Source organism: Hyla sarda, chromosome 4 (genome assembly GCF_029499605.1).
Source record: "Hyla sarda isolate aHylSar1 chromosome 4, aHylSar1.hap1, whole genome shotgun sequence".
Lineage (NCBI taxonomy): Eukaryota > Metazoa > Chordata > Amphibia > Anura > Hylidae > Hyla > Hyla sarda.
Window position 1 is genome coordinate 71,056,597 of NC_079192.1, and position 20,099 is coordinate 71,076,695.

General features: G+C 44.4%; 1 protein-coding gene and 1 long non-coding RNA gene across 5 annotated transcripts in view; one reads left to right on the forward strand and one right to left on the reverse strand.

Moving 5' to 3' along the window:
* LRRTM4 (leucine rich repeat transmembrane neuronal 4) overlaps positions 1 to 20,099 on the reverse strand; it is a 681,074-nt gene that overhangs the window by 103,793 nt on the left and 557,182 nt on the right. The gene's annotated exons all lie outside the window — the stretch shown is intronic.
* LOC130368100 (uncharacterized) overlaps positions 5,248 to 20,099 on the forward strand; it is an 82,992-nt gene continuing 68,140 nt past the window's right edge. The window contains exon 1 of the long non-coding RNA XR_008892286.1: positions 5,248 to 5,292. This is a non-coding gene — a long non-coding RNA (uncharacterized LOC130368100). The remainder of the gene's footprint in view (positions 5,293 to 20,099) is intronic.

A 20,099-nucleotide genomic window follows, 5' to 3' on the forward strand; every position in this document is an offset into this window, starting at 1 on the left:
TAGTCAATCCCTGATATAATAAAACAGATTAATTCTACTAATCTAAATGAAATAGCTGTGCCAGAATATTGGTGTGTGGAAAGAGTATGCAGATCAGCAATGGGATTTACAAATGTCGATTCTAAGTGGAGGTATTATCAGTATTCGCTTGGAATATCTGATAGGACTGTATTCAGATGCAGATTGTATTTATTTATTTTGTTTATTCATTTATTTATTTTGTTTATTTATTTATTTATTTATTTATTCTGTTTATTTATTTATTTTGGAATAAAGAAATGAAATGGCGACACTTTTGCCTTATGGGTTTGTCTGGTATGACAACTCAATTTTATTCGTTTATATGAGGCCGATGTGCAATACCTTTCATAGCCAATGGACATTAGGCCCTTTTTTCATCATCTGAGACATCTCTTTCATAGGGCAGTGAAATAAAAAAATTAAAGAAAATCGTTTTTGGCCAAATCATTCACCCGCACCTCATACATCACCTTCATACAGCGTCATTTGTTTTATTACAGCAAAGCTGCATCTGTGTGTTTCAATACTCTAACTTGATCATGTGATCACCATGTGTTACTGTGCTTTTTAAGACAAAAGCAATCCGATCCTGGGTCAGCTGACTTCCTGTAAACTACTATCATCTACTAGATCCCCCTCCCCTACCAGATCTGTATACTACTGCTATGAGATTTATAGTTTACTCCTCTACAGAGGCTGTATTCACATGTAGCTTTTCTTGATATTTTTTCCAACTTTTTAATGTGATTTTCCCAAAATCGTGGCAAAAAATTAGCTAAATGGGTCATTTTACTGCAATTCGGATTTAGAAAAATTGCTGCAAAGTACAGTAAAAACATGGCAAGAATTCTGTAAAAACTCAGTATGTGAACAAAGCCTAAATACTTACATAGCTGTCACGCCTCCTCCCATAGACATGAATGGGGGTGGCGTGGCGGCTGTAGTCGCCAGTCATCCGGCACGTAGCGGAATTTACTCTGTACATGGGATGACTGGGATGCCACAGCAGAATGCACATCAGAACTGACCCTCACCCACTTACGGGTCTAATAAGTTTACCTGGGTGACCTCCAGTACTAGCATCCAGATTAGATGACTAGGTGCAATGATCAAATGCCACACCCTCACCAAAGGATTTGTGGTAAAATGTAAGCAGCACAAAAAAAAAAAAAAACACTTTAATGACAAATTTACATCCAAAAAGTAGTCTATCCCATGCCTGGTACATCAGCTAAAACAGGTATACACAAGGCATACACAAGAATCTGTACATTGTTCTCTAATATTAGCCTGTGGTGCACTATATAAGCAAAAAAAATATCCCAGCGTGCTTCTTTAAACAAAGAAAAGTTAAGGATTTAAAGTATTTGATATATAACCACTTCTGTTTCCAATGAAGCATATCACGGCTTCAATTTTATTTTGTAACTGCTGTAAAATTCGAAATCGTTCTTTCCATTTTCCATATATTGGATTACTTTTATGAATTCCATCAGAGAGTGACATTTTACTGAATGTACATGGTGAACTTTTTGGGACGACAGTTTATTTATCCTTTTTTTTTATTTATCGTCGGAAACAAGTGACGCTTTACTGCTCTTATCCATATTAATATTTACAAGTGTGACTCCATGGCAACTAGATTTAACCACTGAGATGCCAGTGCATTTATCTACATGCATGAAATTGACTGTATTTATGACTAATAATTATTCTGAATTATTGCAAGAGTACACCTTCCACAAGATGTTAGTGAGAAGGCCTCCTGTGCACCTACCTTCTGAAATGTTTCATATAAAGATCATTTATTTTGTTCCTTGATGCATTCTTGCAGTAGGACTGTAGCCTTGAGTTACAATCCTACATTATAACTTGTTATTGCACGCAAAATGATGCCTACACCTTGGTGACCAATGGATGCACAAGTTGGCTAGTAAAATTGCAGTATCACTAGAAACCTCATTTCTCAAGCTACAAATAGCACCAATTCAATTCAATTCAATTTTTAACCCCTTTTCTTCTTAGGCAATACTACATGTGACTACATTCTATTTTCTATATTCTTTTAGTATGTGAAATTTAGGGGGGCATTTTTAACTTTGAAAACGTTTCAATGTTCTTGTGCAAACTCCCAGATAGAGCCAAAAAAAAAATGCACAAATTATTTTCTGGAAATGCTAAGTGGATGGGAATGGGGGGAGCTTGATGTGAAGGGGGCGTGGCCACTGCTCACACCATATTTATTACACTTTATAATGGCAAATAGGTTAAGGTTCTAATGCATGTCTACACTATAGAATTCTGAGACTGACATTTCTTAGTAAATCCTGTGCAGCCAACATGGATGGAGTTCTACATCAGACGGCCATACAAAATTCCGGTCTTAGTAAATCTTGCCCTTAAATTGAATTTCTATCAATTTTTATAGGCAAAAACCAATAAATAAAAATAAACTGTGGCAATTGTTTTTTTTTTTTATTTTTTTTTATTTCATTGTATTATATTTATTTATTTTTGTCAAATATATTTTTATTGTTTTCCAAAAGCAAACAGCAAATGAGCAGACATGTAGCAGTCGCAGCTGCTGATCCATGAACAATTCAACATGCGCTTAATACGTCTACACAAGTATGTTGGGTTATATTAACAAACATTTAAACTAACCGCAGACAGTGTTCATCATTTTATTTATTTATTTATATTAATTAATATTTTATTTATTTATTATTATTAGTTTTCCTGATAACTTAAATTTTTTATTTTAATTTTACAACTTGTAATAATTAGGGGGTATATACAATACCTATTTTTCGTTTTTATAACTTAAAAAAAAAAATAGCTTTTAGATATACTCTAACAGGAGTTAAAGGGGTACTCAGCCCCAAGGCATCTTATCCCCTATCAAAAGAATAGGGGATAAGATGTCTGAATGTGGGGGTCCCGCTGCTGGGGACCCCCACTATCTCACTGCTGCACCCGGCGTTTGTTTAGAGCGTCGGGTGCAGCGCCGGAGTGCCAGAGGCTGTCATGCCCCCTCCCTTAGACTTGCATTGAGGGGGCATGGCCGTGACATCACGAGTGGGGTCTGACCGTGATGACAAGAGCCTCCGCCCCACATCTCCAATCATCCGGCACAGAGCAAAGTTCTCTCCGTGCATCAGATGTCTGGGGTGCTGCTGCCGAGATCGTGGGGGTCCCCAGCTGGATAGGGGATAAGATGTCTAGGGACGGAGTACCCCTTTAATTCAAGAACAGAAATAGGGGCCAGGGCTGTCACTTAACATCATCACCAGGGCTGCCAAACAGGGAAAAAGGAGACACCCCCCACCCTGTATTGTGATGCAGCCATTGCTATCAGGGTTAAACTCTGATACCAACCACTGCTGGAGGGCCAGAGTGTCAATCTTATCCGACCCCCCTATGGATCATCACTGTGCCCCCACAGTGACTACAATGCAAATGTACAATGCTGGGAGCTATGTATTGGCATTTATATAGGATGCAGATTTACCAAGGGGTTAATGTTAAAAGTTGATAAAAAAAACTAACATAAATCTTTCGGCATTCTCTCAGACTTAGGTCTATCATTTTAAAGAACAGTTTACAAGACAAAATGTTCTACATTATTACCTGAGCACCAGCTTTCATAAATGGCCTCCTAGGTGTCCCTGTGGAGGGTGCCGCTTTCTAGGCAGAAGTGGTAAAGGATAATATTCTGCATTGTGCGGCTTGTCCTTAAATCCCATGTTTGCTGAAGAGTCTTGTTAAATCAAAACCCTTGTCGCCAGGCAGTTAAAGATGAATCTCAGCTCATTGAGGAAGACAAGGGATGACAAACGGTTTGTGCTTTACCATTTTCATAATAGCCATAAATTTCACTGAGAACCTTCCACTGTATTCTATTTTATAAGGAAATATCGCCGTTCTCTAGTGTCTGGAAATTAGGATGCACTGATCTTTGTAGAGTGAGAATGAACCCAATCTCCTAGAACAGACATGGTTCCGTATTCACCACTATGCCGCCGGTACGGAGAATTTTTGCTGTATAATATTCCATAGAAAATTGAATGATTTAATACAGATCAATTTACATTGTTTCACACATTTAGCAAGGACGGAAATTTAAGATGGTTGCAAGCTTCCCCCCAAACCCCCCCCCCCACGCATAGAGCACATGCAGAGGCTCCGCCTATGAAATTGCTTTAGATAAATTATGCGAAAACATTTTAGATTTTTCTTGTTCATTGCTATCTATTGGTATGTCATCTCACCAGTCAGAAGGTCATGTCAAGGATGCACAAGATCATCAGTAAATGAGTGCATTTTTCGGCAAGAGGTCATCTCTTTACTGAAAGAATTGCCGGGACCCTTTCACTTGACTAAGGGAAGATTGTGCTTTGTAGGACCTTCTGTCATAATAGGCACAACGTGAAGTAAGAAGCTAAATATTGCCTTCTTGCAACACAGACTCCTTCAATCCAACCATCTTCATGTATATGGGGACTGAGATATTTATGCAGATTTAAGGAGATATCCATATTGATGCAGATTTAAAGGGGTACCCCGTCCCTAGACATCTTATCCCCTATCCAAAGGATAGGAGATAAAATGTCTGATAGTGGGGGTCCCGGAGATGGGACCCCCGTAAGCTCTGTGCAGTTTAAAATGCTGGGTGCCAGCGGCAGGGTTGGGACGTCACGACCACACCCCTTGTGACATCTCACCACGCCCCCTCCATGCAAGTCTATGGGAGGAGGAGTGGCGTGACTTCATGAGGGGCGTGGTCGTAACGTCACAACCCCTACCACCGGCTCCAAGCGTTCGGAACAAAATGTTCTGAACAATGGGGCAGCAGAGTACCCCTTTAAGGGGATATTGATCTATTCTTTTTAAAGCTCAAAGACGGATGAAAGAGCCTGATGGGGTAAACAGGATGTACCACGACAATATCTATATTGATGCAGATTTAAGGGGTTATCCTTATTGATGCAGATTTAAGAAACAATCCATGTTTTAAAAACATATCTAAAAAGATATGGTAAAACAACAAACTGTTACTTACCTCACCCTCCGATTCCGCACTGATCCTCTGTTTAGACCCGTTGGCCCTCTGGTGTTACTTTAAGAGCAGACCTCACCTGATTGCCACAGACAATCGATGGCTTAGGTGTTCATGCTCTGTACTTCTGACATCATAGCTCCCATCCTAAAGATACATCGGAGTTCCGACTGGAGGCTGAACGGGAAATCAGCGCAGGATCAGAGGAGGAAGTAAGTAATAGTTTGTTGTTTAACTACATTTGGGGCCTTTAAAAAAAATGTAAACATGGGTAACCCCTTTAACATTCCAAATGTGCAGTAGTTCTAGCTTTATTTGCATCAAAAAGCAACAGTTGCATAAATGTCAAGTTATTTATGTGCTTTCGATATTGTTTGGGCCTAATCCAACAGTGCACGTAAGGGGAGATTTATCAAAACCTGTCCAGAAGAAAAGTTGCTGAGTTGTCCATAGCAACCAATCAGATCGCTTCCTTCATTTTTGAAAAGGCTTATGAAAAATTAAAGAAGCAATCTGATTGGTTGCTATAGGAAACTCAGCAACTTTTCCTCTGGACATTTTTTGATAAATCTCCCCCTTGTAAAATGATATGGCTTATCAGAAACTGGGCTTGGTTCAGATGCGACACCATGCATTATGAAGTGTACCAAACTTTTGGCTAAAATTAAGCCAAATTACATATGGTATAAAGTTAGACAGCAGTATTTCAAGATGTGTCAAATTTATCAAACAATATAAGCCACTGGCACATTCTTAGATGATGAGGTGTAAATTTAGAAACCAAGTGTTATTGACTGTATTAAGCATAATATACTTTTTGACTTGATGGTTGATACAGAATGTCAACTTTGAGTTCTGCCCAAAACTGGCTTCACTGGTTGCCAGTGGTGGTCACACATGAGAGGCCAATACTAAGTGGTGTACTTCTGAATACATGCACGTCTCATGGTGCCTAAACAAGTCTAATGTTAGTAATTTGTAGACTGTGCTTTTCTCCTTCACCTTCTAAGTCACAAGGAATCAACACTTGCCACGTGGATATTGAGAATGGCAGCTGGCCTTGCCAGCGGATTATTCTCTCCGTGTTTACAACACATAAAGTAGCCCCTCTCCAGGCATGATTAAGTAAGCAATTATATTTCCTGATCTATTAAGTCTTGATTGCTTATCAAAGCATTCAGCCAGATCATTTTCTTCCTGTCACTTCCAATTAATGGAGCACTTTCTTTAGTAAGAAAGCTTTTCTTCCCAACATGCTTCCAGGACAGCGCTGAGCTTCTCATCCCGGTAAATGCCCAGACTCTCATAGCCATTCATTTGTCTTGTTAGAGGATTGTCGTGCATATATATATCTACACTGGTAAAATCACCTTCAGTCCCTGTGTGAGAACAAAGGATTCTAGCAGATGTGCCCAAGATAAAAATCACCCAAAATGGCTAATAATGACTATTCTGGATGATGCTCATTTGGATTATATGAGATGGTTCTCAAGGGCAGTGGCAGACTATTGTCTCCCCAAAATTGTGATTTACTAAGATGGATTTTGTCAACTGTGGTTGTTTGAAACTATGTGTGTATGATGCGTTCAGTAGAATTTGGCCAAACACTTGCCACTTTGCCCAAGTCCATTGTGTCTCCATGCTCGGCCAGTTTAGTCTTACCTTTCCTTTAGTTTAGTTAAAGGGGTTTCCTGGTATTGAAAATGTATCTCCTATCCACAGATGCTGGGACTTCTCGTGATCTTCAGAACGGGCCCCATCTCTTACCCCTTATTGCTTCGGCCTTCGACTGAGGTGGGACATCACTGAGGCCAATGATCAGTGATTGGTTTAGCAGGCCATCATTGCTGAGACCCACCTCAAAAGATGGGGGGACAAGGCCACTCAGAGGGTGTGCCAGGGCCCTGTTCTGGAGATCGCAAGTCCTAGCAGTCAAACCCCGATGATCAGACACTTATTCCCTATCTTGTGACTTGTGGATAGGGGATATGTTTATAATACCCTGACAACCCCTTAAGGATTACAATTGCTCATAAAACTAATTCAATACAATATCCCAACATGCTATTAGAGCTTCCAACGGTCTTCATTTACATAACACTTACTGGATGTCAAAATATAGACACATACAATGTATATACCTAGTGAGAGAGTGTCACCAAATCATGTTGTGAGAAGCTGGAAATGTCTTATCCTACATCTTAGGATAACTTAAGTATAGCTATAAGTTAAGAAAGAACACATCTGTATGTCCTCGTACCTTAAGTTGACCCATAAAGGAATTGCCAAGCAGTTACATACCATAAGGACTAATATTTTGGTTGCACTTGATGGACGCACCATGTAACTTTGTCATAGGGTACTATCTGTTGAGAAGCTTGATCCAGTTCTAGTGCAAGGCCAGAGAAGGGTACTGGATTTAAGTAACTCTATGAGTCAACCTACTGTTTTCCATTGGCCAGGCTTGATCTTCCTAAGTAAAAAAAATTCAAAACCAACATGGATGTATGTCTAGATGGATGAATGTCTTTTTTTGACCATACTAACTATGTAACTATGTAACACGCAAGATCATTCTGTCTTCTGATATCTGGCATCGGAAAGAGTCTAGAGACAATGCACACATCAGATAGTCCGCCATTGCCACCAAAATCCATAGGTTCAGCTGACACTTCTGTGCGCATCGTCAGCTTTATAGAAGTATTTTCTAGGCTGTACTTTTTTCTCCACAAATCTATTTTCTGTTGAGATTCCCTTTAACTCTAATCCAATAACAGTTGAGTACAATGTATTGCGGATTAGATATTTAGAGAACTAACAGCCTAAGTGTCACGATGCCGGCTGGCAGGTAGTGGACCCTCTGTGCCAGAGAGGGATTGGCGTGGACCGTGCTAGTGGACCGGTTCTAAGCCACTACTGGTTTTCACCAGAGCCCGCCGCAAAGCGGGATGGTCTTGCTGCGGCGGTAGTGACCAGGTCGTATCCACTAGCAACGGCTCACCTCTCTGGCTGCTGAAGATAGGCGCGGTACAAGGGAGTAGGCAGAAGCAAGGTCGGACGTAGCAGAAGGTCGGGGCAGGCAGCAAGGATCGTAGTCAGGGGCAACGGCAGAAGGTCTGGAAACACTGGCAAGGAACACACAAGGAACGCTTTCACTGGCACTAAGGCAACAAGATCCGGCAAGGGAGTGCAAGGGAAGTGAGGTAATATAGGGAAGTGCACAGGTGAAAACCCTAATTGGAACCACTGCGCCAATCAGCGGCGCAGTGGCCCTTTAAATCGCAGAGACCCGGCGCGCGCGCGCCCTAGGGAGCGGGGCCGCGCGCGCCGGGACAGAACAGACGGGGAGCGAGTCAGGTAGGGGAGCCGGGGTGCGCATCGCGAGCGGGCGCTACCCGCATCGCGAATCGCATCCCGGCTGGCAGCAGGATCGCAGCGCCCCGGGTCAGAGGACGTGACCGGAGCGCTGCAGCGGAGGGAGTGAAGCGAGCGCTCCGGGGAGGAGCGGGGACCCGGAGCGCTCGGCGTAACAGTACCCCCCCCCTTGGGTCTCCCCCTCTTCTTGGAGCCTGAGAACCTGAGGAGCAGACTTTTGTCAAGGATGTTGTCCTCAGGTTCCCAGGATCTCTCTTCAGGACCACAACCCTCCCAGTCTACTAAAAAAAAATTTTTCCCTCTGACCTTTTTGGCAGCCAAAATTTCCTTGACCGAGAAGACGTCCGAGGAGCCGGAAACAGGAGTGGGAGGAACAGATTTGGGAGAAAAACGGTTGAGGATGAGTGGTTTGAGAAGAGAGACGTGAAAGGCATTAGGGATACGAAGAGAAGGAGGAAGAAGAAGTTTATAAGAGACAGGATTAATTTGACACAGAATTTTGAAAGGACCAAGATAGCGTGGTCCCAACTTGTAGCTAGGGACACGGAAGCGGACATATTTAGCGGAGAGCCATACCTTGTCTCCAGGGGAAAAAACGGGGGGAGCTCTTCTTTTCTTATCCGCGAACCTCTTCATGCGTGAAGAAGCCTGTAAGAGAGAATTTTGGGTCTCTCTCCATATAATGGAAAGGTCACGAGAAATTTCATCCACAGCGGGCAGACCAGAGGGCAAGGGGGTAGGGAGGGGGGGAAGAGGGTGACGGCCGTACACCACGAAAAATGGGGATTTGGAGGAAGATTCAGAGACCCTGAAGTTATACGAGAATTCGGCCCATGGAAGGAGATCTGCCCAGTCATCCTGGCGGGAGGAAACAAAATGTCGCAAATAATCACCCAGGATCTGGTTAATTCTTTCTACTTGTCCATTGGACTGGGGATGATATGCAGAGGAAAAATTTAATTTAATCTTGAGTTGTTTACAGAGAGCTCTCCAGAATTTAGACACGAATTGGACCCCTCTATCCGAGACAATCTGCGTAGGCAACCCGTGAAGACGAAAAATGTGTACAAAAAATTGTTTAGCCAACTGAGGCGCAGAAGGAAGACCAGGAAGAGGGATGAAATGTGCCATTTTGGAGAATCGATCAACGACCACCCAAATAACGGTGTTGCCACGGGAAGGGGGTAAATCAGTAATAAAATCCATACCAATCAGAGACCAAGGCTGTTCGGGGACAGGCAGAGGATGAAGAAAACCAGCGGGCTTCTGGCGAGGAGTCTTATCCCGGGCACAGATAGTGCAGGCTCGCACAAAGTCCCCAACATCCGTCTCCAGAGTCGGCCACCAATAGAAGCGGGAGATGAGTTGCACAGATTTCTTGATGCCCGCATGACCTGCGAGATGGGAGGAGTGACCCCATTTGAGGATTCCGAGGCGTTGGCGTGGAGAAACAAAGGTCTTTCCTGGAGGAGTCTGCCTGATGGAGGCAGGAGAAGTGGAGATCAGGCAGTCAGGTGGAATGATGTGTTGCGGAGGGAGATCAACTTCTGAGGCATCCGAGGAACGAGAGAGAGCATCGGCCCTAATGTTCTTATCGGCAGGACGAAAGTGAATCTCAAAATTAAATCGGGCAAAGAACAGAGACCACCGGGCCTGGCGAGGATTCAGCCGTTGGGCCGACTGGAGGTAGGAGAGGTTCTTGTGGTCGGTGTAGATAATAACAGGAAATCTTGATCCCTCCAGCAGATGCCTCCATTCCTCAAGTGCTAATTTAATGGCTAGAAGCTCTCGATCCCCGATGGAGTAGTTCCTCTCCGCTGGAGAGAAGGTCCTAGAGAAAAAACCACAAGTGACAGCATGCCCGGAAGAATTTTTTTGTAGAAGAACAGCTCCAGCTCCTACTGAGGAGGCATCAACCTCCAATAGGAAGGGTTTGGAAGGGTCAGGTCTGGAGAGCACGGGAGCCGAAGAAAAGGCAGACTTGAGTCGTTTAAAGGAGTCTTCTGCTTGAGGAGGCCAGGACTTGGGATCAGCATTTTTTTTGGTTAAAGCCACGATAGGAGCCACAATGGTAGAAAAATGTGGAATAAATTGCCTGTAATAATTGGCGAACCCCAAAAAGCGTTGGATAGCACGGAGTCCGGAGGGGCGTGGCCAATTTAAGACGGCAGAGAGTTTGTCTGGATCCATCTGTAGTCCCTGGCCAGAGACCAAATATCCTAGAAAAGGAAGAGATTGGCATTCAAACAGACATTTCTCAATTTTGGCATAGAGTTGGTTGTCACGAAGTCTCTGAAGAACCATACGGACATGCTGGCGGTGTTCTTCTAGATTGGCAGAAAAAATTAGGATATCGTCCAGATATACCACAACACAGGAGTATAACAGATCACGAAAAATTTCATTGACAAAGTCTTGGAAGACGGCAGGGGCATTGCACAGTCCAAAGGGCATGACCAGATACTCAAAGTGTCCATCTCTGGTGTTAAATGCCGTTTTCCACTCGTCCCCCTCTCTGATGCGGATGAGGTTATAGGCGCCTCTTAAGTCCAATTTAGTGAAGATGTGGGCACCTTGGAGGCGATCAAAGAGTTCAGAGATGAGGGGTAAGGGGTAGCGGTTCTTAACCGTGATTTTATTAAGACCGCGGTAGTCAATGCAAGGACGTAGGGAGCCATCTTTTTTGGACACAAAGAAAAATCCGGCTCCGGCAGGAGAGGAGGATTTACGGATAAAGCCCTTTTTTAGATTCTCCTGGACGTATTCGGACATGGCAAGAGTCTCTGGGGCAGAGAGAGGATAAATTCTGCCCCGGGGTGGAGTAGTACCCGGGAGGAGGTCGATAGGGCAATCATAAGGCCTGTGAGGAGGTAGAGTCTCAGCTTGTTTTTTGCAGAAAACATCCGCGAAGTCCATATAGGCCTTAGGGAGACCGGTTACTGGAGGAACCACAGAGTTACGGCAAGGGTTACTGGGAACCGGTTTTAGACATTTCTTGGAACAAGAGGACCCCCAACTCTTGATCTCCCCAGTGGACCAATCCAGGGTTGGGGAATGAAGTTGAAGCCAGGGAAGTCCAAGGAGAATCTCCGAGGTGCAATTGGGAAGGACCAAAAGTTCAATCCTCTCATGATGAGATCCGATGCTCATAAGAAGGGGCTCCGTGCGGAAACGTATGGTACAGTCCAATCTTTCATTATTTACACAATTGATGTAGAGGGGTCTGGCGAGACTGGTCACTGGGATGTTGAACCTGTTGACGAGAGAGGCCAAAATAAAATTTCCTGCAGATCCAGAGTCCAAGAAGGCCACTGTAGAGAAGGAGAAGGCAGAGGCAGACATCCGCACAGGCACAGTAAGACGTGGAGAAGCAGAGTAGACATCAAGGACTGTCTCACCCTTGTGCGGAGTCAGCGTACGTCTTTCCAGGCGGGGAGGACGGATAGGACAATCCCTCAGGAAGTGTTCGGTACTAGCACAGTACAGGCAGAGGTTCTCCATACGGCGTTGTGTCCTCTCTTGAGGTGTCAGGCGAGACCGGTCGACCTGCATAGCCTCCACGGCGGGAGGCACAGGAACAGATTGCAGGGGACCAGAGGAGAGAGGAGCCGAGGAGACGAAACGCCTCGTGCGAACAGAGTCCATATCTTGGCGGAGTTCCTGACGCCTTTCAGAAAAACGCATGTCAATGCGAGTGGCTAGGTGAATAAGTTCATGTAGATTAGCAGGAATTTCTCGTGCGGCCAGAACATCTTTAATGTTGCTGGATAGGCCTTTTTTGAAGGTCGCGCAGAGGGCCTCATTATTCCAGGACAATTCTGAAGCAAGTGTACGGAATTGTACGGCATACTCGCCAACGGAAGAATTACCCTGGACCAGGTTCAACAGGGCAGTCTCAGCAGAAGAGGCTCGGGCAGGTTCCTCAAAGACACTTCGGATTTCCGAGAAGAAGGAGTGTACAGAGGCAGTGACGGGGTCATTGCGGTCCCAAAGCGGTGTGGCCCATGACAGGGCTTTTCCGGACAGAAGACTGACTACGAAAGCCACCTTAGACCTTTCAGTGGGAAACAGGTCCGACATCATCTCCAGATGCAGGGAACATTGGGAAAGAAAGCCACGGCAAAACTTAGAGTCCCCATCAAATTTATCCGGCAAGGATAAGCGTATCCCAGGAGCGGCCACTCGCTGCGGAGGAGGTGCAGGAGCTGGCGGAGGAGATGACTGCTGAAGCTGTGGTAGCAACTGTTGTAGCATAACGGTCAGTTGAGACAGCTGTTGGCCTTGTTGCGCTATCTGTTGTGACTGCTGGGCGACCACCGTGGTGAGGTCAGCGACAACTGGCAGAGGAACTTCAGCGGGATCCATGGCCGGATCTACTGTCACGATGCCGGCTGGCAGGTAGTGGACCCTCTGTGCCAGAGAGGGATTGGCGTGGACCGTGCTAGTGGACCGGTTCTAAGCCACTACTGGTTTTCACCAGAGCCCGCCGCAAAGCGGGATGGTCTTGCTGCGGCGGTAGTGACCAGGTCGTATCCACTAGCAACGGCTCACCTCTCTGGCTGCTGAAGATAGGCGCGGTACAAGGGAGTAGGCAGAAGCAAGGTCGGACGTAGCAGAAGGTCGGGGCAGGCAGCAAGGATCGTAGTCAGGGGCAACGGCAGAAGGTCTGGAAACACTGGCAAGGAACACACAAGGAACGCTTTCACTGGCACTAAGGCAACAAGATCCGGCAAGGGAGTGCAAGGGAAGTGAGGTAATATAGGGAAGTGCACAGGTGAAAACCCTAATTGGAACCACTGCGCCAATCAGCGGCGCAGTGGCCCTTTAAATCGCAGAGACCCGGCGCGCGCGCGCCCTAGGGAGCGGGGCCGCGCGCGCCGGGACAGAACAGACGGGGAGCGAGTCAGGTAGGGGAGCCGGGGTGCGCATCGCGAGCGGGCGCTACCCGCATCGCGAATCGCATCCCGGCTGGCAGCAGGATCGCAGCGCCCCGGGTCAGAGGACGTGACCGGAGCGCTGCAGCGGAGGGAGTGAAGCGAGCGCTCCGGGGAGGAGCGGGGACCCGGAGCGCTCGGCGTAACACTAAGTAATTTCTAATTTAACTTAACACAGGCCTATGGACCCCTTACATAAGGTAAGACAATTCCTCATTAATCTGATTATTTGTGTTCCTTTGCGCTCTACCTGTGATATTTATCCATTTAATTAATAGCAATTTTCACTATGCAAATCTTGTAGTTAAACTTTTCTTTTATTGTCGGCTAAAAGCTAATAACCAATCAGAAATCAGTTTTTCTCCCTCCCACCTGTCATCAAGGAGCTTATCGGGAAGGTACTGTTTTATATTCCCTATTTTGAGCACTTAAAGGGCAACCCTGTTAAAACCTTTTCTAACTGGGCCAAGGGTGACACCAAACCGGATCTGTAGTACTTTATGTAGATCCAGTGTGGTCTCGTATATTACAGTGCTGGAAGCCTTGGTAATTGAAGGAGAGATGTCGGCTGTGATACAGGACTGGATTATAGGTTGCCAGGCTTTGTTTTTTTCAATCAGATGATTGAATGGAGGGAGGCAGGTAAGGGTCCAGCAGGACATGTTATATTCCCCTGCTGGAGTTATTCTTTAAGTAACCTTGTGCAAAGAGCTCAAGAACTCCAGCATGGCAGCTGCTTATGATGTTCTGTGCCTTACCTACAAGGTCTTGTCAATGAATACAATGGACTATAAGTATAACATTACAGCTTGGAAGCTTTTACAGCTTAAAAATACCATATATTGTTCAGCACAAAAAATGTTGGACCTAAAGGTAAAATGCCTCTAAAATAGTTTTTTTAATGTCATATAGACAAGTTACAAGATGAGTTCAAAGACCTCTCACCCAAGGCATACGTATCATAGTGGTAGATAATCTTGCTGCAATGGGGCTTTTGGAGAGATTTGTAAATGACTTCTACTTATAAAATCAAAAGTCATTCAGTACTTATCAGCTGCTGTATGCTCCAGAGGAAGGTTGTGTAGTTCTTTCCAGTCTGACCACAGTGCTCTCTGCTGACACCTCTGTCTGTGTCAGGAACTGTCCAAAGTAGGAGCAAATCCCTATAGCAAACCTATTCTGCTCTGGACAGTTCCTGACATGGAGAGAGGTGGCAGAGAGCACTCTGGTCAAACTTGAAAGAGCTACACAACTTCCTCTGTACCATACAGCAGATGATAAGTACAGGAAGGATTAAGATTTTAAAATAGTCTCAGCTGGTGACATGCTGACTGGGCCGTCACTTCAGTTTCTCTCGGAAAGTGGAGACAAGAGTGTGGCAAAAACGGGTAAGTGAATAAACCCTATACAGGATATCATGGGGGTCCCAGCAGTTGGATCCCATACAATCAGACACTTATCCCCTATCCCAGAATTAGTGAATACATTTTAGCTACCCAGAGTACCCCTTTAAGTCAAGTAACTGACTCCAAAGTCAGCCCTATATGAAGTTGACCCATGGGTCTAATTGTACTAAGGGCCCTTATTTGTCATAGTGTGGGTCCATCACAGGTCCCTCTTATGCTCATAGTGGTTAGGGTTACCCTGCCTAAGGAATAAGTTGCATCCATAGAAATATAGGTAGTTAATTTTATTCTTATAATTGATGTAGTGAGGATAAGTCGTATGATATTCTCACCAGCTTCATGTTTGGATATTTGCAATGATGTAATGAATATATATGAATACCATTACATGCCTTCTTATTTTCATTTTAATCTCTTTCTATTCTTACTTAAGTTCAGCCGTGAAGGAAATGCTTTGGCACTGATGGGTATAGGACTACTTAGTGGACAATTCTCTCATTTCCTACCACTGTGCTCGATTAGAAATGCCTGATTTAACCCCTTTTTCCCCCAGCTTGTTAGTTAATTGCCTTCAGAAGCCGGGAATCTTGGTGAGCGTTCGAGTCATTTTCTTGCAGACGCAGTCTCTATTTGCATAGCAATGATGGCCCCTCCGGTTATGCAGCTACAGTATCCTTTCAAGAACGCTCTAATCTCTCCTGTTTTCACTGCGCACACTGTGAGGGGACTGGGGGCAACTTCTTTGAAAACTTGTTTGTAACATCTGCAAACAAATTGACCCCAGAGACATCAAAAGCTGTTGAACATTTCAATACAAGTTCAGGACGTGTTTAGAGACAGCAGAAAGGTAGTGAGTGAGCAACAGTATTTCTACTGCCATATTGGATCCCTGTTACCACATCACCTCTCCGCATAGCTGACAGCTGGACAAGGCTGACCATGAAACGCGTTAGCTTTTATTGTATCAGGATTGTTTTGTATCCTGGTCCCCTCATTTACCTTAATAAAACTTATAATGCAAAGCACATACAGTACGCACAGGCACACTCAGATTTAATCGTCTACTTGTTCTGCCTTTGCAGAAAGTCAAAACTAATGTTCATTGCAGCTAATAAAAACGGCGCCATCATGTTAAAGAATAAAACTAACGTTAGTTTCCATTTTTCAGGCCCTTAGACTTAGATCTGAGCTATTTATAGAGGTAATAATACAATAATACATTATATGGCTGTTCCAATATTAGGTAAAATACACACTAGGATCCACCATTTACTTGGGAAGCAAATTTCTGTCCCTACATTTCCATTAGTTATTGATGTGTCTATAAGGAAGTCTTAAAAAACAGTCACAGACATTCAGTGGACAGTCTAAAACCCTATGGCTACAGAAGTTACCCATGGGCATGTGTTCTTGAAGGGAAATATGTGGGTCATCCCAAAATCCTGTTGTTTTCCCCAAGATAAGTGACCCAAGAGGTGCCTGACAGCTGCTTTACCCTGTTATTCTCCTGTAGAGTAGTATATAAGTCTTTCGGAGCCAGATGTTCACATCAGTGAAGGATCTGAAAAATCCATTTTTTGAGACTGGATTCAACACATTTTTATGAGCATCTGTTAAGTGTATGTCCAAATTTTACTAACATATTGTTTTTAGGTCCCACAGTCTGTGCTGATGACTTTGCATATCTTTATCTTGGTTTTAGCATCATTTTTCAAATACAAAGTTCCAGCCCTATGTTGACGTAACAATACATCAAGATCATTATTGGTCGGTCATCCATGCAAATTGATGTTAAAGGGTTTTTCAAGGCAAAAACGATTGATGCTGATAAGCAAGGTGCTGACAACCTCTACCCCACTGGTTCGGCTGTTCAGCAGATCCGCAGTGGTCAGATCTTTGGGTTTACTGGGCTCAACACAGTTGAGTGGTCATGCCTGGTTACTACAGATCAGCTCACATTCACCAATCAGTGATTAATGGTACATCCTGAGGAAAAGCCATTGATTATTTTTGTCTGTAAAAATAGACAAAAATAAGTATGACATAGTCATGGTGTATGCACAGGACCCTAATAGCACCATCATTTGTGGATGCTGGCTGTATTGCTTACCCAAGTCTAATGCCTGGCATTGGATACAACTCCAATGCTGACCATTACGTCCAGTGATGGCTTGGGTGGCAGGATATATGTTTACATTTTTTTGCTGCCGCCAAAGCAGTCCGAGCCCAAGAATTGCATGAGACTACAGGCGTTCAATTTACTTTTTGGCAGAAGTGCCATAACACATGCATGGGACATGAAAATTTAAGCAAATTTCCTGCAGCCCTAGCCATTACTGGAGTTCTGCTTTTACACATTTGATTCCACACTTAAAGGGTTAGTCCAGCGAAAAACAACTTATCCCCTATGCACAGGAGAGCAGATAAGTGTCTGATCGCGGTGAAGGTCCGACTGCTGGGATCCCGCACGCTCTCCTGAATGGGATCCGGCTGTAACACTCATGTTTCAATAGACTGGAACTCTGATGATAGTGGATCCGCTGGACCTGTGTGGTAGATGATTCGGACCAGACCAGAGAGCGGAGTCTAAGGTGCCGCTGGTTTTCACCAGAGCCTGCCGCAAAGTGGGATGGCCTTGCTGCAGCAGGCGGCACCCAGGTCGCTACCCCTGGCATGGCTCGACCACACAGGCAGCTGAGGAGATTCGAGGCACAGGTGGGATAAGGTAACTCGTGGTCAGGATAGCAGAAGGCCAAGGCACAGTAGTGTAGTCAGGAATGTAGCAAATGGTCAGTAGGCAGGCAGCAAAAGAGCAAGGTCAGGTCACGGACGGAGCGCATAACATAACACCGGCTCTCTAATTGGAGCACCTTCTACAGATGGCAAATACTCCATTAATTCATTAGAGGAGCACCAAAGACACTTGAGTGCTGTACTCAGGCATTGCTGGCGCTCCCATAGAAATGAATGGAGCATATGACTTGTGTAGCAGGTGCTCCTATTAAAGAGCCAGGTCCCCTTCAGGAGATTGCGGGGGGTCACAGCGGTAAAACTCCCAGCAACAAGACACTTATTTCCTACACTGTGTGTTGTGTACTACTAAGTAGTACTAGTGGTGATGCACAATTCATGACATCAGTGTAGCGTTAACCATCTTGCTCCAAGGTTAGAAAGTTCTCCCGGGCCAAGCGCTGGGGACAATAATGACCACAGATGCAGGGTTACGGAAAACTGTCTTTACTGAGGTCAGGATAGATTTTGTGCTTCTTTTACAGTACAGATCAGAGCAGGGGAAATGCAGAGTACCCCTTGGGAGCCTTTTGCTTTGCTAAGACTTATAGTGCTTTTCCCTTGGCTGAATTTTTTGTTACTAAAGACTTTAGATTTTTAGGCTTTAGACTTGTTACTTGAGACCACCCACACTGACTTAAAACTGACTGTTGTAATTTCCCTCCCGCCAGGCCTGGACTGCAGACTATGGGACCAAGACTTCAGACTGGACCTGTGCAGTGGGGTGCTTGTAGATGTGTGGTTGCTGACTTTTGACTTCTCCACAGGTCTCCTTCAGGTTACCACAGACATCTCCTAACTCCTCTCTAGACTGTACCTCAGCTCTAAACTGACTGACCCCCCCCCCCCCCTCCCCCTAGTAAGAACTAGACTTGGGGGCATCACATTGGGGCATAAGAATGACATGGTTTACTGCTGCTGCTGTAGGAATGTTTAACATTTATTAAAGGCAACATAACAAACACATTAAAAATCCACAGACAATAAACCAAAGTACATTACAATGCAGCACCTTGAAAGTCAGGCCCAGCACAGGCACCTGAGGATGCATTCACCGGTCATGGCCACATCCTGTAATGGGACAACACATGTGCATGAGGGGATTTTTTTTTTCTCCGGACTACTCATTTTAGGGTTTAACCCTAAATGGCTTAAGTGGTTAAACCCCTGTCTCTGTCACTCCAATGGCATGGTGGGATCTTGAAATTCTAAAGAGTTGCCATGGATAGCAGGAGCTTTATAACAGTCCCCAGCACACAGTGTATGCCTTACCACTCAGTGTACATGGGCAGGGACTGCTGCTTTTACCAAGAATCCCAGTGGGCGGTACCACCATTGATTGACAGCTTTCCCCATGCAATCATGCATATACAGAAAGCTATCAAGAATTGATAAGGACCATCCTCTGGACTCCTAAGGACAAAATAAGCAGAGATTTACATGGATAAAATACTGAATGTTTTCACACAAACTATATCAGTCTCTCCAGCTACATACTATGTTACTATGTTGTTGACAGATCCGATTGCACCTTCAATGTGACAGGTACCCTTCGAACAGTACAGAATGTTGGACCTAAAAATAGCATACAATTGAAAGGCATTCACTTTAATACTCTAATTTGTAGGTAAGGGAAGGTTCTCTTTGCAGACATGTAGATGGATATCAACTCCGAGCATTCCGGGTCCTATTCTACTTGTCTCCCATGTCCTTCATCGAGGTTCATAAAACAATGTAGCAACAAAATATCCCAATTAACGTTAGGTCCTGGCTGTCAGCTCTATTTACTCCTGGCAACCAAATGAATAGTGTTTCTCCAGGACGCCCTGTCATCTGCTTTCATAATTTGAAATTTCATTATGGAAATCTCTGCAGCCCTGGTAGGAGTAACATCATGTTGAATGCAAGTGTACATGAAAAGCTGGAGGAGCTTGACACATCAACAAAATACCTGGGTGATATTCGCAGCAACACCGTGTTGTTATTTGTGAATACAGTTTCTTCTACCCGGCAGAGATGGAAAAGGGCAGACAAGGTGGGCCCGGCAGATCATATCTCCTGTCACTATATATAAGTTTCCTCGGCAGCCCCGCGTTTCCAATTACCTTTCATTGTACAAAGAGGAGCTAATTAGAGCCTTGTTCACATCAGGTTCCCATCAATATTTCTCCCATTTATTAAACTCAGAGTCAGATTTCTCCATCTACATCTTCTAAACAAATAAATACGCCTTTGTCGGTGACTAATGGGGAACGCGCAGCCATTTCCTATTTAACCTAACATCGGAAGGCTGAGCACCTTCCTTGGAGATCGAAGTGTTATTTTGCTGTTTTACAGCCATATTAACAAAAGAACAGCAAAATAATTAGAGGGTTTGGCAGATATTTTATTGAAATAATGTCTTTTAAATTTTCCAATGAATACATTTTGCAGAAAATACTTTTTTTTTTTCAATTATTTTCTTTCCAGCGCTTTAATATGTGGCAGTGATTTCTGTGATTCATTCCCCCGCGC